Here is a 24,963-nt window from a genome sequence, read left to right as displayed (position 1 = left end):
AGATTTCAAATTTGATCTCGAAAATGGATCCAGAACGGTCCAATTAGCCAGGGGTGTGATTTTTGCGCAAATCTGAGCACTTTGAAAAATTTGGTCAACACCTATATAAGGGCTTGAAGGGTCATTTTCAATTCATTTGTGCTTTTGTCTTGTAGTGATTTTGAGCTTTGATAGAGACATGGTAGTGAATGTGAGATATCATCGTTTTGAGCACTCTAGATGACATAGTCGGCCAGCAGACTACGGACCACCAGTGAGTCATCAATTTCTCATCTTCGTACTTTTGTTGTCACGCATTTCGAGGTCATTTATGCACATTTTTAGCATGTTTTAGGATTGTGAATTCTTTCTTCGTGCGAGACCGATCTCTTCTCGCACGAAGATCTTCTTTCTTCGCGTGAAGAAACAGGATGCGCTATTTCTGCGCGCGCGGCCAGAGGATCTTCGCACGGGGCGATTTTGGTTTCCCGCGAGGATGAGGATTCTTCGCACGAGGTGATTCATGTTTCGTGCGAGAATCTCTTTTCTCGCGCGGGCAGCTCTATCTTCGCGCGAAGAGATCTTTTTTCGCGCGAAGGCTAGATTCTTCGCGCGTAGAAAGAATAATTTCACGCAAAACTGGATGTCTTCGCGCGAAATTAAATGTCTTCACGTGAGATTTCATGATTCTCGCGTGAAATTCTATGAAAGTTCTATGATTTCGCACTTAGAAATTGCACTTTATTTCATTTTGATGCTTCGATTTGATTCGATACTGATCGTTTGTTTGTCATTTTTTGTTATGCGTGCAAGAGGTCTTTGGAGACGTGTCATTTAGATCTCATTATCCAGTGTATGGAGAGTTATTGCAGAGTTTGGATGACGCAGATCGGGCACACATTGCCTGATTGGGTTTGTCTTCACTATGCCAGATTCCAGTCGTGATGGTGAATCACAGTTTACTGACTACTTTGGTAGAGCATTTCGATTCGGAGACGAACACATTTCATTTGCCGATGGGTGAGATGACGATTACCTTGGAGGATATATGGAGGATACTGAGGATCCCATTTCATGGCGCCCGGGTCGTCTATGATACAGTGCCTCGATTAGGGACAGAGGCACTTTCCATTGTTTTTGAGAGAGAGCTACTGAGAGGCAGGGCCATCAGCTGGGATGAGCTGATGCATACCTATGGACCCACACACAGGCTGGCATCCGTGCTGGGTATTTTTTTGAGCTGCTTCCTATGTCCTGATAGGGGACAACATGGGTTGGAGTGTGGATGGGGTGTCATGCTCCGTAGGATGGTTGAGGCACTCGAGATGTTTGGGTGGGGTCAGTGCATGTTGGCCCATCTTTGCATGAGATGCATGAGGTCATCTTCCATGAGAAGAAGACCATGGCAGCGGGTGTTTATGTTCTACAGATATGGGCCTGGGAGCATCTCCCTATATGTAAGCCGATTTTTGAGGATGCTCAAGAGCCTATAGAGCCCTACATATGTAGATATCGAGGGCATATTACCCAGGCCCACTTGGGTAAGACTGAGCACTAGCAGACACATCTCGATGACTTGGTGTCTGTTATATGGCGACCCTGGAGAGAGACAGAGGACTGGGATGATGCCCCCAGAGAGATGCCTTGGATGTTTAGTTCTCGACTGCTAGCAGGCAAGACGACATTAGTTATAGAGAGATTCGTGATCTCATGAGTGTGGCGGTAGTATGGCCGACCACAAGACATTTCAGTTGAGTACTGTGCCTATGCTGGGGTGCAGAGGGATATTGAGTGGGGATGGCCTCCACAGATGGATCTAGGACAATCCATGATAGACATTCGCAGCCTAGCTGCAGTTCAGCGGCACTACCTGCTGGCGATAGCAGATGCCGGGATGATGCCTGCATATCAGGCATTTTTGATCAGTCATCCATACCCACATTTTACAGATCCAGTGGGGATAGCAAGGCAGGTATAGGGACAGGTGCCCCAACAGCAGCAAGCACAGCCACAGTTGCCACCACAGGTCTAACATCGGGTACAACAGGTGCCTATTCCCCCACATCAAATGGGATCAGACCCAGGTGCTGGGGGTAGTGGGGCAGGACATAGTCAGCGGAGGAGGCAGAGGATAGAGGAGTAGGCCCCTTAGCAGGAGGTTCCACAGTAGCAGGTGCCTCAGCCATAGGTACCTCCACTGCAGTAGGAACCTAAGATGGTTGATGAGGATATGCCAGATTAGCTGGCAGGTGGGGTACAGGATGCGATATGGTGGTACCGTGAGTGGGTTCGTGTGGTCTCCCGATAGTTGGGAGAATTGTAGATTGCATTGGTAGTCAGGGATGCGCAGCTAGCAGAGAGACAATGAGAGACAGATTGTTAGAGAGAACACATGGAGACTACAGAGCAGAGGTTGGAGCTGGCATAGGATGAGATCCGCTTCCAATCTGCTCGGGCTACATATTATTATGCTGCATACACCAGCGCCGTGCCAGATGAGACACTGCAAGTGTAGCAATTTTCTTAGTATGCGTGAGAGTCTGGAGGTGCACGACCTCCTATCAGGCCGGATATGCCACCACTGCCTTTGCCACCTGCTGCCCCTGCTCCTCTTGCTCCTCCTGGAGGCAAGAGTTCGAGATAGAGTTAGACGCTTTGTGTGTGATTTTTGATTTTGATCTCTGGCTATGTATCGATTGGTGTGCCAGCATCGAATGTATCATTTTTGATCGATTGCGCTCAAGTAGCGCCCATTTTTGTACTAACCCATTCTTTGATATATATATACGAGATTTTGAGCCGAGTATTCCTGTGTACATGTCATTGTCTATTTTTTTTTGCTTTGATGTACATGAGATGCATGTTGTACTTAGATAGAATGCATATGTATGAACTGACATCTTACGTAGTGTTGCATGTTTTTGTTGATAGTCACAGGTATTCCATTGAGGAGCGAGAATCGACGAACCAAACGCTTGTGCACCCGTGGAAGAATTTGATGCATGTGGAGTATGAAAAAAATTACCATCGAATTGCGTGCTAATGCAAATGAAGTATGTAATGCAAGACTATGTTAAATGCAACCCTAGGTCTGGTTACCAAGCCTCGACGATTTATCATCACTGGATATAAAATAAAGCTCGTATGTTATACAACTTCCACTGACATTGCAATCATGAAAATATGAATATAACATACGTTATTGGGATGTTGGGATTAAATGTAAGCATTCGAGGCACAAGAAGCCAGAATGACCAAAACATTTGTCCCTTTTAATGTAGCAAGTTAACATAAGCATCAAAGCATAAACGCTAGGATGACCTGAATGTTGCTTGCATGATAGGCACACCAAACACACAGGAGATTCCTTTTATGCTAAGTATTCAATATTCATTCTGTCTGCAATGACCCTTGCATTCGTAACTTGAGATAGAAGTGTGCTAGATATACTCGCAGTGATCCGTAGGTTCACTTAATAGGACGAGTATCGATATGTACTATAGCATGAAGAGTTCACTCCAACAAACAAGGAGAAGAACCAATGTTATTGGCGTATCCATATAAAAGGAGTTGAGGTACACACGACCATCCAATACGAGATGGAGGCTCTTATAGTGGACACCCCTCTTATAGGAATAGATCAACTTATTGGAACTAAACTGCAAACAAAAAGCAAAGAAAAAGATCATGCCCCTAGTCATTACTTCTCTAGTCGAAGATGACATCATCGAGTTGCTCGAGGAGATATGATAAAACAAAACAAAGAAAACAAAGAAAATGCTCAGCATATCCAAACAAGTATATCATTTTTTTTGAGTTCAATATTTTTGGGATTGATGTCAAGTGGCAATGTCCAGAATAAGTTTGAAAGAAATCTCATCAGTAGGGTGACAACAGTAGGCAGACACAGTCAGAACGACTGGTGACTGAGGTCAAAGAGGAATCTTCATGATGAAGAACCTAAGAAGAACTAAGTGACAGTAGACAAACATAGCCAGGATGACTGGTGACTGATGCAAAAGAGATTTTCCATAAAGGAATCTTGAGACATGACTCGAGCAACGGTAGGCAGACACAGCTGAAACAACTAGTGACCATTGTAAAAGAGATTCTATGAGGAGAATCTCGAAAAGAGTGACACTAGCGATAGTAGGTAGACGCAGTCAGAATAAGTGGTGACTGTCGCAATGGAGATTCTATGAAAAAAATCTTGAAAAGAGTGACACTAGCGATAGTAGGCAAACACAGTGAGGACCACTGGTGATTGTCGCGATGAAGATTCTATGAGGAGAATCTCAAAAATAGTGACACTAAGGCAGAATGCCCCCGAGCTGTGACAAGACTCAATCCATGGATACATGAGAAGGAAGTAGGAAAGTAAAAGAATGAAAGCGATTGTACAGAATAGCCAGAAGATGCGCTGCAAGATGGAGCATTGGAACAAGAGGCACCTGTTTACCAGGTTTTCACCTTCTTGGCAAGTTTTCTCTTCTTTTTGCTACCATGATGCCTATTTCCAAGTTTTCACCAATGGCACTTTTCTGTTTTTCATTTCTTTTTTTTTTCAAGACTTTTTCTGATTTTTTAGATTTTTTTAGGACATTTAGATATGTACAGAGAGCTTGCTGAGATTGAATCAACTATAAAACCGCTTCAGGCGAAGAGTGTTCATAGGCTCTTTAAGCACTTCTCCTTCGGTTGTGGAAAGTTGATAGGCACCAGATCCATATAGTGCAGTAATTATATAAGGACCTGGCCAGTTTGGTTCAAAATTTCCCTTTTGCATTCATTGTTGTTGATTCTTAGGATTCTCTCTCAGGACGAGATCACCCAACTGGAAGTCATGTGGCCTAATTCTCCTATTGTAGCTTCGTGCCATTCTTTGTTGATATGCTTGTAGATGATCACATGCCACTTGTCATCGTTCATCCAGCAACACAAGCTCTTGAAGCTGAGCTATCCTATAGTCATCATTAGTGATAAGGCCTTTCATGGAGATTCTCAAGGTAGGAATCTCAATCTCTATTGGAAGCACAACATCCGCCCCATACACCAACGCAAAAGGAGTCATGCCCGTTGGAGTTCTAATGCTTGTTCTATATGCCCACAGGGCTGGATTGATTTGAAGATGCTAGTCTCTCCCTGACTTACTGACTGTGCAATGAAGAATTTTGAGGATCGCCTTATTTGATGCCAAGGCTTGGCCATTACCCTAGGGGTAATAAATGGAAGACCAATGTTGTGTAATCTTGAATTTCTTGCACAGTTCTTTGAGGTCTTTATTTTTGAACTGTCCTCCATTGTCAGTAATGATTGAGGACGGTATACCATATCTACAGATGATGTAGTTTGTGATAAAAAGTGCTACAGTTTTGCCATCAGCAATTGTGATAGGGACTGCCTCTATGCATTTCGTGAAATAATCTGTAGCGGTGATAATGAACTTATGTCTATTAGAAGAGGTTAGGCGAATTTGTCCCACCAAGTCAAAGGCCCATTGTTGAAATGGCCATGTTGTAGTAGAGGGAATTAGCTCTCTGGCTGGAGCGTGAATGAGATTCCTGTGTAGCTGACACTACTTGCAGGACCTAGCATATTTAACAGCTTCTTGCTCCATTTTAGGCCAGTAGTAACTAGCACGAAGGAGTTTGCGAGCTAGTGTTAGGCCATTGGAATGAGATCCACAAATGCCTTCATGAACATCAATTAGTGCGCATTTGGACTCATCAGGTTCTAAACACCTAAGGAGTGTTCCATCGAGACCTCTCCTATATAGATCGTCAGCAATAATGACATAATATGAAGCATTATAGATTAGGTAACATTTCTCATTCCAGGTCAGACCTTTCGGAATGGTTTGATTACGAAGGTAGGAATAGATGTGATGGTAGCGGGATGATTATTGTCCTATAATAGAACAAATCATCCTGGAATCAGGTGTGTCATGGGCTGGGTAGTGTAACGCTTCCACCAAGAACTCGTGTCATAGATCATTTTCTGGCATTTGTAGAAGGGAGGCCAGAGTGGCCATGGCGTCAACCGCTTTATTATCTGCGCGTGGAACCTGTTGGAAGGTGATGTGTGCAAAATATTTAGTCAAGTCATCAATGATGCATTTGTAAAGAATTAGTTTTTCATCCTTTGATTGATACTGTCATGTCCCCTTTTCAAATAATTAAAAATAATAATCTTTGCTAAGGCAGGCAGGCCCAAAAAGGTGAAGTTTCAGAAAAGGGTGGATAATCTTTGGAAGTGAATGGACTAATAAATGAAAATTATTATTAAAATATGTTTCATTAACCCCTCTTGGACGTGAGTTAGGGTTATGCCCTTTTTTAAGGGGTTTGGAGGCATTTTGGGCTCATTCCAGAACTTGATTTTTGTTCATTCTTTGTTATTCTTCAGAGGTTGCCAAACCTGTGGAGAAGGAGACCCAAGAATGAGAGTTTGCAGGTTTCTAGGGAGAACCAAGAATGGGAGTTTGTAGGTTTTCAGGAAGGCTAAGGATAGGAGTTTGAAGCCATTCCATGTGCATGCTCATACAGAGTTTTCCTTTGTGCTGAACAATGCAGATTGTGGGTTTTCGGGTGTGTTTTTTGGTATGAGTTCGGTGTTTTCAGTTGAGTATTTCATATTAGTTTGGGTTGCTGCTGTATTTAAGACTTTAAGATGTTAAAATAGAGCTGAATATATGTATTGGGACGTGATTAAACTTCTGAGATAGATTATTAGTGTTTTTGTGGTGTTTTCGGGCATTTTTGTGTTAATTTCAGGAGCCCGATGAGCATAGTTTTTGTCCTACATTTGTGAGCTGTTGTGTAAAGGATATATAGATATGGAAATGTCATTTTGTAGGCCATTATGCTGCTGAAATTTTTGTAAAAATTTCCATTTTTAGATTTATTAATAATAGGTGATGCTGTGAAGCTTTTGGCACTATTTCTGGCATACCCGATTTGGGGTTTCTTGAGAAATTTGGTGGTTTTTTGAAATATTGGTTGTTTGATCTTAAAGATCTAATTAGAGGCATGAAATATTGTATAAAATCAGTAAAGGGACATTTCAGTGGTATCAAAGCCATGATCTTGCCAGCCTGAGGGTTTGTAGAAGCTTGAATGTCAGTTTTGACAACTACCCAGATCTTGCATGTCAGTTTTGACAACTACCCAGATCTTGCATGTCAGTTTTGACAACTACCCAGATCTTGCATGTCAGTTTTGACAACTACCCAGATCTTGCATGTCAGTTTAGATAACTACCCAAATCTTGCATGTCATAATTTATGGTTGCATGTTGCTTCTAATCAGCTACATGTCAAAATTTATGGTTTCATTCTACTTCTAATCGTTTGCATGTTAGTTCTTAGTGAATTTGGTGGTTGCATGTTGCTTCTAATCAACTGCATGTCAAAATTTATGGTTGCATGCAACTATGTGAAAGAGAAAAGAGATATTTACAATGAGAAAAGAATAAAGAAATTTTGATCAAACCTCCAGTTGAAAGTAAAAGTATAAAATCCAAGGAAGGAAAAAAGTATGGCTAATCTAGATGAGATGGCAAAGAAATTCTTCCAAGACATACAAAATACTTAGAAGCAAACAGTGGATAGTTTGGCAGAAACTAGAGAGGCTTTGCGAATATTGACAGAAAAATTGCAAGGAGTTGCATCTATTAATGAGAAAGGGAGCACTTCAGAGGAGTGAAGAAATCTAAAACTCACACCCTCTCAATCAACAAAAACTGTTTTTCTGCATGCAGATGAGCCACCAGTGCCAAATCCAGCCCTTAATCCCATGGAAGAGGTTACAGGTAACTTAATTGCATTAAGAGCTACTTAAATGGTTTAGATGATGACTTTCACAATTTAGTTCCTTTTAGAGAATATGTGGATATGATGAACACTTTGATGCCCAAGAAAGAGTACAGAAGGGAGCATGGCATAAGTGGAAGAGAGCTCAAAAATAAAATAAGCAAGTTTATAGCACCTACTTTTGATGGAACAAAAAAAATTTCAGCTAGAGCATGGCTACAAAAATTATAGACCTTCTTCACACTTAACCCCATGAAGGAGAGTGATGCTATTCAAATTGCAAGTCTACACTTGGAAGATGCAGCCTATGATTGGTGGTATCATGGAATGACTACTCAAGGTCATGATCAGGTAACTACATTTGATGATTTTAGTCAAAGAGTGATAGATAGATTTGACCTCAAGGATGATGATTATGAGGATGTTGTTTTGCATGATGGTGAGATACTTGGTAGAGATGAGCAGACATTGAGCATTCATGACTTTTTTGAGAGAGAGTATCAGGCACAGTTAGATGCTTCAACACATGAGGTTGAGAGTGGTAGTACTTCACATGATTTGTCCAACCAGCTGAAAGTGAACAAAGACAGTATTGTGACTTCATTATCTCATCATGAAAGGTATGTGGAGTTAGTTGGTATTGGTCATATTACTCAAGTGAGGATTTTGCTTGAGTTACCAATTGATTCTAGTTTACAAATATGGACTCGAGATTGTTATATTGGCATTTGGGATTCAGTTGACTGGATATCTTTAACACTTTTTGGTAGCAGTGTTCATCTGGGTGCTATCATGGATTTGATTAGTAGATTGCATGGTGTTGTCTTTTCTTGTGCTAGCAGCTTGTTCGATGTTGGTATTAGTTTTTATACACTAGTGTTGGGCTTTGTTCATATATCCAGTCGACCATACTTGCTGGAATGTGTTGATGATCTTTCATATTTGGCAGTGTGTACAGATGAGTCCCAGGATCATATTGGCATTGATGAAATCCAGTGGGCAGTTTTGAAGACTTAGTTTCTTTGGGTGCATAGGAGTTGGACAACAGTGCTATAGTTTTTGATACTCCATTTGTTGATATGAGCTTTAGAGTTGATTCACAGGATATGGATGGTAATAATCTAGAGACTAGTAACTTTGAGGATACTCCTTTAGATAGTGCATCAAAGGAGGTTTGTAGGAGAGAGTCAAGCCAGTGCTATCATGTGTCTAATCAATTGAGAGTTAGTGAGCGAGACATTGCTATCGCTTGCCAACATTTTGATGCTACTCATCAATTATTAGCAGTTTATGGATGGGGTTCTCCTACTAGTGATGAGAAGGGAGGCAATTATCTTTCCTTGACAGAGTTCCACTCTTTATGGGAGGCTATCCAGATTCTGAGATAGGATTATATGCAGTTGGTAGCCGATAGAGATTATCTTATGGAGTGGGGCAGTACAACATATGATGCATTGTTGGCCAAGGAAGATTAGGTGAGTGAGCTTATTGAGCAGCTTGAGGTGACTTTTGAGATTCTTGGGAGTACACAGTTGGCTTTCAAGGAGTCACAGTTTCATTTGGTTAAGGTGACCATGGAGTTAGAGCAACTATAGTCTTTACTAGATTCTGTAAAGTCACAAGCTGTGGTGTCTGATGATTCGAGGATGTCCATGGTCGAGATTGTCAAAGATAGTGGAGATAGGGATGCATCCATCCTTGATACTAACATTGGCATATCAAGTTCATCCCCACTAGAGTCAGGTTTAGTTGAGTTGGGTGCTATAGCAGATTGTTGTGGTATGCCTAACATGGTGGTGACCTCTAGCACTAATGGCATGAAGTCTAGAGATGCTATATCAAAGACCATGTGTGATGTTGGTGAGCCGATAGTTGGCATGGTTCCTGCTAGTAATACTACTCCCTTGGTGATGACTTTAGAGGTAGTAGTCAATTCTAACTTGGTTAGTGATCGATTGTAGTTAGTTACATCTAGATTGCAGTCTGAGCCACTGAATGAGATTGGCGCATTCTATCAGCATTACATTGTGAGGTATGCTCATCAATTTACCTTTGATGACCATGTTGATGAGATGATGATACAAAGATGTTCTTTGGTTCCTAGTGCTTATCATCAGTTATGGGATAGTTTGATGCCTTGGGATGAGAGTTGTGATGGGCACGACATGGTGATAGGTTCTACAGTTTACAGCTTGATAATACATGACTTAGAGCAGGTGTTTTGGAGTGATGCTTCAGCAGGTGTTGTTATTGATTCTACTCCTTTGGCTATGACATCTCCTGACTTAGCTAGTGATCAGTCACAGTGGGTTGTATCACTTGTTCATGGTGAGTTGTTGACTGAGGTTGGTTTTTTTAATCAACATTATATTGAAGGGTATGTACATCAGTTAGTATTTGATCCTTGTGTTGAGGAGTTGATGGCAGGAAAATTTGGTTTGTGTTCCATTTCTTACTCTTTATCTTGTAATGTCTTTTCACCATCAGCAGTGCATGGGAGTTATGGTTATGAGATAGTGGCCGATGATTTGTAGAGTTGTGTTGACTGCAAGAGTTGTATAGTGTGTGGATTCTCCATACTTGGTATAGTTTCATTCGAGAGCGTTCACCATTGTTGTAGAGTTGGATTGTACATTCCGTATAGGCCAGTGGGATGTGTTGATGGTATTTACTGTGTTGGTAGTTTGATTTGTCCACTTTACTTAGGTTTTGATGTTCTAAGAGTTTGTGTCTCCTGGGTTTTTGACTATGGCAGTGGTGATTTTGGAGTTTGGTTGAGCTATAATTGTCAGTTTGGTTATGGATTCCTCTTGGTTATATTGCAGAGGATATTGCAGGAGCCTGTGTTAATTGGTAGTAGTATAGTTCATGACTACATTTGGGATCCAGGTGGATTGATTGGTTTATTGTTTAGCCATTGCTTGAGGACAAGCAATGTTTGGGAGGGGAGGACTTGTCATGTCCCCTTTCAAATAATTAAAAATAATAATCTTTGCTAAGGCAGGCAGGCCCAAAAAGGTGAAGTTTCAGTAAAGGGGGGATAATCTTTGGAAGCGAATAGACTAATAAATGAAAATTATTATTAAAATATGTTTTATTAACCCCTCTTGGATGTGAGTTAGGGTTATGCCCTCTTTTAAGGGGTTTGGAGGCATTTTGGGCTCATTCCAGAACTTGATTTTTGCTCATTCTTTGTTATTCTTCAGAGGCTGCCAAACCTGTGGAGAAGGAGACCCAAGAACGAGAGTTTGTAGGTTTCCAGGGAGACCCAAGAATGGGAGTTTTTAGGTTTCCAAGAAGACTAAGGATGGGAGTTTGAAGCCATTCCATGTGCATGCTCATACAGAGTTTGCCTTTGTGCTGAACAGTGCAGATTTGTGGGTTTTCGGGTGTCTTTTTTGGTATGAGTTTGGTGTTTTCAGTTGAGTATTTCATATTAGTTTGGGTTGCTGCTGTATTTAAGATTTTAAGATGTTAAAATAGAGCTGAATATATGTATTGGGATGTTATTAAACTTTTGAGATAGATTATTAGTGTTTTTGTGGTGTTTCCAAGCATTTTTGTGTTAATTTCAGGAGCCCGATGAGCATAGTTTTTGTCCTACATTTGTGAGCTATTGTGTAAAGGCTATACAGATCTGGAAATGTCATTTTTTAGGCCATTATGCTGCTGAAATTTCTGTAAAAATTTCCATTTTCAGATTAATTAATAATAGGTGATGCTGTGAAGCTTTTGGCACTATTTCTGGCATACCCGATTTGGGGTTTCTTGAGAAATTTGGTGGATCTTTGAAATATTGGTTGTTTGATCTTAAAGATCTGATTAGAGGTGTGAAGTATTATATAAAATCAGTAAAGGGACATTTTAGATACACATCATTTACTTGGTTGATGACAAGCTGAGAGTCACCGAAGATATCCAACTGATCTATTCTCCATTCAGCTGCAATTTTCATACCATTGATCAAAGTTTCATATTCAACAATGTTATTTGTACAAGGAAACATAATCTTGTACGCTTTGGGCAATGAGTATCTCTGTGGTGTGATGAAAAGTAATCCAGCACCTGATCCTTGTTGTGTGAAGGACCCATCAAAGAACATAACCCATGTATGGTGAGTGAGTGTTAGAATTGACTCATCTGGAAAATCAATATTTATTGGTAGAAGACTCTGTATGAGTGCCTTAGCCAGTTGGTCTGCAATTGCCTGTCCCTTTATAGCTTTGTATTCAACATATTGGATGTCAAACTCACTTAGTATCATGACCCATTTAGCCAATCTTCCTGTGAGAGCTACCTTACTGAGTAAGTACTTTAATGGATCTATTTTAGCCACAAGCCGTGTAGTGTGGGCAAGCATGTAGTGTCTCAACTTTTGGGAAGCCAAAGACAACTGTCAAGCAAGCTTTCTCAATAATGCTGTAGTTTTTCTCATAAGAGACTAATGTTGGCTCAAGTAATAAATAGCTCTTTCTTTGTTGTCATTGTCTTCCTGAGCCAACATGATTCCCAAAGATGTTTTAGTAGCTGAAATGTATAAAAGCAAAGGCTTCCCATGCATAGGAGGCATTAGGATTGGTGGATTGACAAGATATTGTTTAATTTGTGTTAAGGCTCACAATCCTAGCTCCAATTGAATTTCACACCCTTATGTAAGGTGTTTGTGAAGGGTTGTGATTTATCTGCCAATTGTGAAATAAACCTGTGAATAGATTGAAGCCTCCCCTGTAGTCCTCTCATCTGACTGATGTTTCAAGGTGGTGGCATGTCCATTATTGCTTGTACTTTTTTTGGATCTACTTCAATTCCCTTTGCAAAAATAATATATCCTAACAGTTTTCCTGATGTGACACCAAATTCGCATTTCTTAGGATTGAGCCAAAGACTAAACTTTTCCATACGATCTAGGATTGGTCCCAAATCATGCAAATGAGTATTTCATTTAGCACTTTTGACCAAGGTATCATCAACATAGTCCTCCATAGTTCTATGCATCATGTCATGGAAAATTGTAGTAACAACCCGCTGATATGTAGCTCCAACATTTTTAAAACCAAATGGCATCACATTCCAACAAAAGGTTCCCCATGCACATGTGAAAGCTATTTTCTCTTGATCTTCTGGTGCAATTTTTATCTGATTGTATCCAGAAAAACCATCCATAAGTGAGTACATCTCATAGCCAGCTGTCATGTCCACAATCATATCAATATTAGGGAGTGAAAAGTCATCTTTAGGACATGCCAAGTTAAGATCACGGAAGTCTGTATAAACTCTGATAGACTTATCATGTTTGGACATAGGGAAAATATTTGATATTCATTCAGCATAATCAATTACACGAATGAAACCAGCCTTAAGAAGTTTCTCCAATTCGGCTTTGACTAGCAATGCAACATGAGGATGCATTTTTTGAAGCTTCTGTTTAACTGGTTTTACGCCTGGTGCTATGGACAAGTGATGCATGATAAGATCAGGATCCAATCCTAGCATGTCAGAATATGTCCAGGCAAAATTTATTTTCTTCTCCTTGAAAAAGACAATGAATTGTTCATTTTCTTCAGTTGACAATGACTGAGCTAGATGTATCACATGAGGATGTTCTTCTGTGCCTAGGTTAATTGGCTGTGTTGGCTCTATTAACACTGATGATCTCTCCTAAAAGTGACTGGGAAGGACATCAAATATCTCATCCGCGGGTGCCCCAGAGAGGTTTTCACCCTTGGATACGTCTTTTGTTGTTACTTTTTTGGGATCCGACACTGCCACAATGTGGTTGTCAGCATCGGGCCTCTTGCATTTTTTCTTTTTAATTATGTGACTAAGATATTTGATGTCAGCCTCAGTCATGTTGATGCTCTACTCATTGGTGGAAGACGTTAGAGGTTCAATAGCATTTAGGTAACAAGAAAGAGCATAGTCATTCTGGAACATGGGGACTTCGTTAGATGCATTGGGGTTCCAGTCTATAAGCTCAGGATGTGCGAGTGAGAGAGTAGTGGCTGGTTCAATTGCATTCACAATATAGTCATTAAATGTGTGGACCAGCAATTCAAGACCTACGGCGACCTCATCCATAGGTGTATTCAAACACCTCAAAGTATGAATGTTAGTAATTGACGACTCTAGGACACTAGTTGGATCAGACCCCTGTGACCTATCCCTAGACGTTTCCTTCACTTCGATTTGATTTTCATAGACATGCATTTGGTCAATGTCTTTATCAGTAGTTGCTTCTGAAAGATTGTCAAATTCATATTCATATTCATGAGAATCGGTGCTACATGGTGAGAGACTATAGAACTCCCCAACAGTGATAGGGACATACTCTCCTTCAGCCTCTAGATTCTTACACAAAAACTCAATATGGCATGACTGACTAGATTCTCCCTTTTTTGAATGATATTTGAGTTGCTCAGCATTGTCCTCAGAAGAATCACTAGTATCATCCACAGTGCTAACACGTGGCACAAAGTCATCTGGGTCAACAAAGAATTTAGCAAGATCATAAGGAATAGGATGAAGGTAAGAATCCTCATCATCAGATTCTTCCTCTCGAGTACCTGACTCAAATTGTGACTCATTTTCAGATGAACTCTCAGGTACGGGTATGAATTTATTGGATCCCAAATGGAAAGGGACCTTCTTAAATCCTAGGCCAGTTGTGTCATTGTTGCTTTGAGCTGTTGCTTTGATAGGATCTATTAAACCATTGTTATTGCACCCAATAGGGCCGGTTCCCTTGTAACCAAAATGCTTCATAAGATTAAGACCAGGCCCATATTTCTTAGGAGTGATTTCTCGAGCTTGTTTTATTAGGTCTACTGGAGCCTCTTCTTTATAAAGCCATGCAACAATGACTCTATTTTCACTTTCATCTTCTAAGGGAACTGTAGCTTTGACAAAAGAGCCATTAAACTTGGTCTGAGGTGTCAACATGAATGGCTTCTTTACTTCTGAGGGTCTCCCAAAATGTTGAGGGGACTCTAGAATAGATGTTAATGACAGTACCAGTTCCATGTGGTACTCTCCCATACCAGTTTCCTTCAATTTAAATGATTGCTCAATTTGTTTCAGCTTATTGTTGTGACAATCAGTAGACTCACGGTTAGCAGGGACGAAAGAATTAGCAGCTTTGAGCATATTGCAAGTGTAGTTAGTAGTGGCAGGAATAGTAACTTTGGAGCCATGAAATGGGAATTTAATGCATTGGTGTTATGTGGATGGCACAACACGCATCTCATGTATCCATGGCCATCCCAACAAAATGTTGTAGGCTAAGGGAATGTCAAGCACCTGACAGGTGACATCCCTTTCGACAGGACCGACGCGAATTGGTAAAGTCACAAGACCTAGTGACTTTCGTTCTACTTCATCATATGCTTTAATAGTGATCTTTCGTCGAGGATCAACAGAGTCCTCAGAATAATCCAATTGTCTAAGCAAAGTAGCAGAAATAATGTTTAGGCCAACGCCATTGTCAATGAGTACCTGACGAACAGGTGTCTGGTGGATCATAACCTCAATGTGTAGAGGCTGATTGTGTGGGTGATTTAGTGAGTTGTCATCCTCCTCGGAGAAGGTCATAAGATGAGGTGAGGTCAGGTGACCTACCATGGATTGAAATCGCTCAAGATCAAGATCTTGAGGAACATTTGCCTCAGTGAGGGCTTTCTCCAAAATTTTCCTGTGAGAAGGCGAGATTTTAAGTAGCTCAAATATGGAAATGTGAGCATTGGTTCATTTCAATTGATCTAGAATACTATAACTAGTTGTAGTCAAGTTCATTGTGTGTTTTGCACCTTTACCGGATGGACCAGCAAGGGTTTTGTCCTTATGTTGTTCAAGATTTGAAGTAGGAGGTGTAGGGCCTTTGAGCACCAACTTTGCATGAGAGCGAGTAACAACGTTAGCACAGTGTTACGAAGATGCATTATCCATGTTATTGGAAGTAGGGCCTCTCAAGACAAATGGTGTCTTGGGTTTATCGTTATCTTGCTTCCCCTTTATAGTAATAACGTCATAGTATTCAAAATCTACAGGTTCAACCATGTGAATGACATTGTCATCATTGGAATACGTATAGTTGACCTTATTGTAGGGTTTTGGTTTCAAAGTCTCTCCTTTTTCATAAGTTGGAAAGGCTCTTTGAACACCTTGTGGTCCAAGTTTTTTTTATGTCCATCTACCACAAGTTCACCAGCATCAATCATGTCCTGGACTTTATGACACAAGTTTATATAGTTGCTGGTTTTGTTTCCCTTGTTTTGGTGATACTCACAAAATGAGGTCTCATTTCACCATGGTGGACGTGGTTGTGGATCATAGGGACAAGGGTTATCCATTAGTGAGATAAGCTTGTGTTGTAGCAATGTTTTGTAAACCACATCCAAAGGTTCTCCTAAAGGCGTATACTCTCGCTTGGGTCATGCTGCCCATGAGTTTCTCGGTTTGTTCCTAGATGCCTTATTGTCAGGAGGAGGCTTCTCAACATTTTTGGCCACTTTGAGGCAGTCTGTGAGATTAAATGATGCTTTAACAGGTTTTGGTGTGACATTAGCAACAACCCCATCATGTACAATTTCTCGGTTCTTGTTGACATGTTTGGTTTTATCCCTGTTGGAAGTGGAACCTTGTTTTGAGTCTCTCTGAAGAGTTAGCTCACCTTTCTTGACCATAAATTCTTTGATACGGATAGCCTATGTAATCATGTCTTCAAAGGTACGTGGACCTTGTAGTTGGACTCTATACCCAAAATCAGGTAAGAGGTTATCAATGAAAATGTTGAGCTTCTTTGTTTCTGGGATTTTACGGGAATACTTAGTGTAAATTTGTCTCCACCGTTGGAGGAAAGTGAGAAAAGGCTCACCAACCTTCTGTTTAAGGTTGCATAGATCTCAAATATTTATAGGATGTTGAATGTTATGAGAATATTGCTAAACAAATGAATTAGCAATTTCGTCAAACATCTTGATACCAGGAGGTAAATGTGAGAACCACTCCAAAGCCTGACCACCTAGGCGTCTAGGGAATACATGCATGAGGTACGTTTGATTATGTATAAACTCCATAGACAAAGCACCAAATTCTCACAAGTGATCTTGGAGATCAGTAGTACCAAAGTACTTGTCATATCTCGATAGTTCTATGCCTCGTGGGAAAGGCGGCATGTTTATACTTTTGTCAAATGGGAATGAACAAAGAGCGTCCAATGTGTATGCCTTTTTGGGTTTCTCTTTCTCATGCATCATCTGAGCCAATTGGTCTTGCATAATTTTTAGTTGTTTTTGGAGTTTAGCAGTCTTAGTTTCTTCTTCACGTGTAATAATAGTCTCCACATTGAAATGTGTGGGCAGTTTAGCTCCCTCTTGGGTGAGTTTGAGAAAGTACTTTTCTTTCTCTTTGTTGAGTAGGATTCTCATGACCTTTTGAAAGTTCTTGTCTCTTCGACATTTTGCTATGTGTTCAGGAAAGATTTCCACCTCTTCCTGTTCTTCATCAGTGTCATATTCTTTCTCTTTCTCCTTGTCATCCCTAGGTTATTCTTGATATCGACTATGACTACCTCGTTCAGGTTCACAATTAGTCATTATAGGAACTTGTTCAGTTTTCGTATGTTGTGTTTCAAAAGGATCCGTGGAGAAAGGATCATACATTGTGTTTGGGAATGTAGGACTTCTACCTATCTCAGTATCCTCTTGGTAAAAAGGATTTCTAATTTGTTGCAAATTGGAAAATGTTCGTTGAACTTGAGATGACCTTGCAGGTGAGGAAGATCGTGAAGACACCTCACTAGCCAAACTGGATATATATTGCATAGTGAAAGGTAAGCTACCTTTGCTGCGATTACGACCCCTAGCATGACCATGTCTAATGTTATCAGGATAAAACACGTTGCCGCTTCTAGTTGTGACAGTCATAGGCAAGGACAAGAAGCTAGAACCTGGACAAGGACTACACTAAGACTGAGTCTCAAAAAGGGCAAGATAATAGCAAGAATGTTGTTGACTAAGGCACAAATGGTTTGATTTAAAGGCTAGAACAGCCAGAGATTATCACCAGTGTGACACAAAGTATGACAAGCATTAGGACGAGGACCAAAATTACTTATGAGATGAGACTAGTCAAGGTATACGACACAAGTCTTTGGCTAAGCGAAGTGTCACTGTTTTAGGGGTGTTTACAAACAAAGAGCGATAAAAGGATGCAGAAAAAGACAACGTGCAAGCTGCAGATAGCTAGAACAGACTCAAATTGTTAATGCTGATACAAAGTCTCGCACAAAAAACCTTTACGGGTCGTGTGAAGAACTTTCATGGGCCGCGTGAAGATGTTTCTATCTCGTGCGAAGGTCAGTAACAGTTTTTAATTTTGCGTGAGAATGTTTACGAATCGTGCGAAGATGTGCAATAGAAGTTTAATTTCGCGTGAGACCCAAATGATTTCGTGTGAAAGTATAGAACAGTTTCACAACAGTGGTTGATTTTGACAAAATTTTTGATTGTTCCAATAACCAGGTAGATAAACAGGCACATAGAATAGCAAGCAAGTGATTTCAAGCACGTCTAAAAACAATGAGCAAGGGCAAAAGCAACCTTGCGCATGATCAATCAAGTGACTTAGTTTGTGCTAATCCCTAAGAGAGCTATTTGTGTACATTTTCAAAGAGTTTTGAAATCACGCATACATCTCTAGAAAATAAAAGTTGGCTTCTCTAAGGTATTTAGTAATGGTTTGACTTTGCAACTTTTATGACTCATAGGGGTGACCTCCAATCCCGATGCACCGAGGTTTTGACACAGTCAGAGAACTTAATCTTCAAGAGCTACTAGGGAGATCTGACAACCCACAATGAACCACACCCATGGAGATTTCTTCCACAAGGACATTTATATAGCGGTTGTCACTACCATGGCAAAAATGGCTATTACCGCTTGAGGTTCCGTCATCACAGTTTTCCCTGTAGAGGGATTGTCTGCTACGGTTAACCCTCTCTAGAGGTGACTGACTCACAATAGTACACCACAAGGGGACTTAGCTTCCAAATTCAAGGTTTTGACACCTTTTCACCTTTTAGCCCAATCAAAATAGATAGATTAATCTGACACGCTAAACTAAGATTATCTCTTAAAGATCTATGATATCATCTCCTTGTGATCTATCAACCTCTCCGGAGAAAGGATGCCTTAATCAACAAGTTGAAGATTCATCTATCTATGAGATGCTCAAAGTATCCTCCCCACCTATAAGGAATCCATCTTAGAAAGGAGTTTCACTAGGAACCCACTCCCTCAAGATCCACGAATAGTGTTCATGGGGGCTTAATTACTATGTGTGTACAGATGTTAATTTCTGAAAGCAAATCTATCCAAAAGCAATCAAAGAGCACAAGGTGGTACACTTAACGCTCTAACTAATGTGAGGTGAGTCCAAAGATGTAGAAAATTTAACCCCTCACACAAGCTAACACGAGTCCACAACTCAAAAACCAGTGAGTTCTAGAAAGCACAAAAGGGTTGCCTAGTGGAGCATTTAACGCTTTTGTCCTGTAGACCCCTCGCCTTTAACGTGGTGCTGATCTTGCAACCACAAGGAGGAATGAGGGGCCGGCGGATTAGCGAGTCCAATAACCCAAAATAGCTATCTAAATCTAACCAAGTTCCTAAGCCTGCTAAATGAATACTAACAGAGATCACACCCTAGTATCAATTTATGCATGTGTTGTAAAATGAAAATACGAAAGGAAACACATGCAAGCTCAACACAAGAAATGTTTGTTTTAGATCCAAATCAAGTGTTATTAGCTGAGGAAGGTTACCTAATGATCCTCGCAACGCGCTTAGTAGATTTTACCTATTTTTTGTGACTTTATCACGCTTTTCCCATTGTCTCGCAAACCACTATTATGTTGTTCCAAAAAAGTCAAAAAACATAGAAACACTAGAAACCATGAACAGTCAACAAAAAAACCAGAAAACACAAAAATCAATGCAAAAATTTTCCTCTGTCAGCAGAGTTTCGCACAAAATTCTTGACAGCTCGCACGAAGAAGTTTTACGGCCCGCGCGAAATTAAATTCAGCTTGCGCAAAATTAAATTTGGCTCGCACGAAGAAACAAGTTTTGCACGAAGTTTCACGCACCAAAGAAATTTCTCGCGTGATGTGGAAAGAATCTTCGTGCGAAGATTTTGGATCCTCGCGCGAAAATGAACAGTCTTGTGCGAAGATTCTCGAATCTGTACGGAACAGTACGAACAGAGAACAAAAAAATGATTTAAAAAATATAGAAAGAGGCCAGAAAACTGATTTTTGTGCCCCACGGTGGGTGCCAGAAATGTATGCATGAATATGTGGCCTTTGCTAACACACACACTTCAACACGGTCATTGTATGCAGATTCCTCCCGAAATGAACATTGGATTGTTCATCCAAAAATTAGCCTGCAAAGCAACCTATTGCCTTCTATCTAAAGGGAATTGCTTGTCAGATATTCTCAGATTCGAGGTGTTTAAGCAACTAGACCCTGTAAGAATGAAGGATTTAAGAGATGAAATTAAGCTAAGAATGAGTATGCAGATTAATCTAGAATGAAAGATGCAATGTAATCTAAGAACAAATAAAACAAACTAGATTAAGCATATGAATGATTAAACTAAAATGAGATTAAACTAAGAATGAGAATGTATGCAAGAAATGTAAGTAAATGTGAGCATGAATTTCAACAGCAATTCGATAGAAAATCAATTCATCCTCTCAAAATGAAGAGATGAGGGTCTCTTAAATAGACTTTCCTGAAATCCATCAACGGTTGAGATCAGTTCGGATCAATGGTCAGGATTGAAGATAAGGTTCAGTCATAAAGGGAGATTCTCAAATTAAAGGGAGTTAACAAATTTAATTTGAGTAAAATAAGGAGTTAACTAATTTAATTTGAGTAGAAAAAGGAGTTAATTGATTTAACTCATTTTTGATCAATAGTGAACTGGAAATTTCCCTTTTTGAACTGAAGAGAGATTTTGTTGAGATATTTAATTTAATAAAATGAGATATGCTCTCATAATTACTTTTTCTATTTAATTAAATAATCTTTAATTAATTAGAGACACTTTTTCTTATTTAATTAAATAACATTTAATTTAATTAGTTAGGAATGGCTTCCCATTTAATTAAATAACTTTGTTTAATTAATTAGAAGTAAGTACTCCATTTAATTAAATAATTTTGTTTAATTAATTAGAAATACCTTTCCCATTTAATTAAATAATTAAATTTAATTAATCAAGATAGGCATATTTATTAAATTAAATAAATTTAATTCCATAGTACATTAGCCTTAGGATATAATTTAATTTAATTAAAGTATAAATACTTAATAATTAAATTATAATTAAATCAAGTAGGTTTAATGTTACTAATATGAGTACGTACTATAGGAATTAAATAAGAAATATGATGAATGCAGATTAGGGTTTTCTGCATCTGACAATTAAGTCAAGTAGCGAATAGCAGAATGAGAATTGCCTATTAGAATAGGTATTTAGGATTGGTCAGAAATAGACCAGAATTGGTATCATGGCAATGAGCCAATTTTGGGGTATTACACCTATCATGTAAGCAAAGGAGGCTATTTTTTGCTTGTATCATCATTTTACAAGATTAAATTTGATGGTTGTCTGACCATCATTCCTAGGCATTTTCCAATTACAATGATGGCCATTTGACCTTCAAATTTAAGCTTGCATTTTTTTTCATGGAGCCCTCTTCAGATGTAGTTTTGATTTGACAGTCCAGTTTGGGAGGCCATAACTTAGTCATCTAGACTCCGGATCAGGTGCATTTTTTTTGATTTTGGGTGAAATTTCCTGAACTTTTGAGTGGTGGTGCTCTTTTTTGGTTTTGGTGCAAGGATTTGTCAAAAATTGCATTTTTTGGTGACTATACCTATCCAATCCGACATTTTGCAACTTCAAAAGCTCCATACGGGCTCATCTGGACACATTTTCATGTTCCATTTTTTTTGAAAGTGCATTATTTTTTGTCTACTTTCTAGATTTACAATTAGATTAAGGGTTGTGTGGAAAAAAAATCACTTTGAAACTTAGGGCCTATTCTGCATTGTAATGCTTTGATTACTTTTCAAAATTGTTGTACATCTGAGCTACAATGCTTAGTGATAGATTTGGGCCTCAAAAGGTAGTTGTAAATAGAAAAATTAGAAGTTCACTTTGTACATTTTGACAAGTGGTCTATTATACACACACTACATATAAAGTGTCAAAAGTATTTTTTTTGGGCGGGTCTTTTGATTGAATGAAAAAGGGGGGGGGGGGGGGGGGGGGTGTGTACTATATTTTTTGTGTCTCTCTTTTGTGCTCTTTTACTTTTCTGCATCATGGGTTCACCTAAAGGTCCACTTCCAACTTTACATAATTATTCTACATGGATAGATATTGCATGGAGTAGATTAATGGAAAAAGGTCTAAGTTTTTATGTTGATGGTACAATTCCCAAACCCATTGATGCTACAAGACTCCTTGATTGGAAAAGTAAAGACCAATAGGCTTTAGGAATTATCAGGATTTGTGTACATAGAGATCTCTTCTTCTACATTTCTAGTTTCAAGGAAGCCAAACTTGGAGCATTGTATGGTAAGGTGGATGAGGAAAAGAGTCTCTAGATTGAGGATGACCTACTTCTCTTGGATCCAAAGAATTTTGACACAATTCAAGATTATATCAACAAAGACAGTGAGTTTAGAGCACTACTTGAAGATTGTGGTAATCCCATGAAGGATGAAAAATTGATTTATCACATCCTAAAGAGGCTACCTTTAGAGTATGCTTCCTTTATTTCAAGTTATAATGCTCATAGGTTGACCATGGTAAGTGCTTTCCAAAAGCCTACATTTGATGCTTTTGCAAAGATGTTGATTCTTAAACAATCTCACTTGATAGATATGGGACTTCTCACAACATCAAAGACCAAAGCATTGGTGGGTAGTGATGAGAACCAATCAAGTCAAAGTAGAAGAAGTTCCAACAACAACAAGAAAAAGTAGTGGAAGTAAAAATCACAATCTAAGATACAACAATCCTCCTCACAGAAAGGAAATTCTTCTTCCAACATGAAGGGAAGTAATGAAAAGAAGGACAAATTTTTTTGTGCATATTGCAAGAAACCAAATCATGATGAGCATCATTGCAAGACTAAGATAATCAATGAGTTGGAAAACCTACTCAAGAAGAACAAAATTAAAGTGCCAGGTACTTCCAAGGATTCAAATCCACCCACTTCAAAGGTAAAAGGTCAAGCACTTATGGGAAATACAAGTTCTTCATCAGAATGGATTCTTGACTCAGGTTCCTCCATACGAGTTCTTCAAAGGGAGACTTTTCTTCATTGAAGCAATGACAGGTACCACACATGTTTGTAGGAGATGATGCAAAAATGGAAGTTGAAGGGAAAGGACATGTGGAGATGGAAAATGGAGAAGTCAAAGACATTCTCTATGTTCCAAATCTTAGCTCTAATATCCTCTCAATTTATGAAATCACTCACCTTGGAGATGGCAATAAAGTTGGGTTCCTTACAGATTCAGTGATGGTGTACAGTCTTAAAGATGAATCATTGGTTGTAGTGGGGAAAGTCAATCACGACAAGAGGCTTTATTCCTTCTCCCACTTTGTGCCTAAGTCTCCTTCACAAGCCTTGTTAACTCAATCTAATTCACAAATCAAATTATGGCATGAGTAGTTTGGTCATCTTGCCTTCCACTATCTTTAGCAAGTTTTCTCCAAAAACATGGTCAAAGGTCTACCTATAATCAAATTTTCTAAGGGTGAGTACTCAACATGTTCAATGGATACCTCTAGAAGAGAAGTATGATAAAGGGAAGTCTTCAAGAGCACTCGTTGTTCTTCACTTAGTTCACATGGTTTTAACAGGTCCTTTTGCAGTGACATCAGTCAACCAAGGCTGCTACATCCTTACTTTCATTGATGACTTTCCACACTACACATGGGTCTATTTTATTCATCACAAGAATGAAACTTGGTTGACAAGCTTCAATCCTTCAAGAGTCATGTTGAACAACACTCAAGGAAAGTTATCAAGGTTCTTCAGATGGATAATGAAAGTAGATTTATGGACAAAAGACTTAAATATTTTTGAAATTTTGAGGGTATTGATCTTCAAAATCCACTAGAATTTAGTCCACACAAGATAGATGTTGCAACTATGAGGATTAGAAATCTTAAGTCCATGGCAAGTTGCATGATTAAAACCAAGTCTCTTGATCCAACACTTGATATTTTGATCATACTCTTTTTGGTCTACTATTGTGCTTGTGCTTGGGTTCTTTGATCTTGGGTGAATTTTTCCCTAAGGCAAATTCTTATAAAGACTACAAAATCATAATGCTTGTACCTTGTTTTGAATGCTGTCTTAGGTATGACTTTATCCTGAATCCAAATTTGGTGATATCCAGATCTCAAATCAATTTTAGAGAATATAGTCACTCCCTTCATCTGATCAAATAGTTCATCAATTCATGGGAGAGAATACCAATTTTTTATGGTCACTTTATTTAGCATATAGTAATCAATGCACAACCTTAAGGTACTATGCTTCTTCTTAATGAAGATTATAGGAGCTCCCCATGGTGATATGCTAGGTCAAATGAAACCTTTATCCAAGAGTTCCTGTGGCTGAGTGTTCAACTCATACATCTTTGCAGAAGTCATGCAATAGGGAACCTTTGATTGAGGTTCTACTACTGGCACAAGATCTATGGAGAAATCAAACTCCCTCTTAAGGTGTAGTTCAAGAAAATAATCTAGAAACACGTCTCTAATTTCTTGCAAAATATGATGATCCTCTAATTGAGGTGGAATCTCTTCCAGATTCTTGACATGGGCAACATATAACTAGCATCCCTTCCTCTTGGCTTTCTTCAACTGCATGGTTGAATTTTTTTTGAGTTCAAATGTTTGTTTGACACCATTTATTATCACTGAGTGACCTATGTCATCGAGGCACTCAATCACCTTATCTAGACAATTTACTAAGGCTTTATGTTCATTTAACCAATTGATGCCTAGGATGACATTGTATGAGCCCAAAAGTGCTACATACAGGTTGACCTCTATTTGAAAGCTAGGGAGTTCCATCTCAC

Source organism: Cupressus sempervirens, chromosome 11 (assembly GCF_028749045.1).
Source record: "Cupressus sempervirens isolate cs-2001-9-10 chromosome 11, ASM2874904v1, whole genome shotgun sequence".
NCBI lineage: Eukaryota > Viridiplantae > Streptophyta > Pinopsida > Cupressales > Cupressaceae > Cupressus > Cupressus sempervirens.
This window is presented reverse-complemented; position numbering follows the sequence as displayed.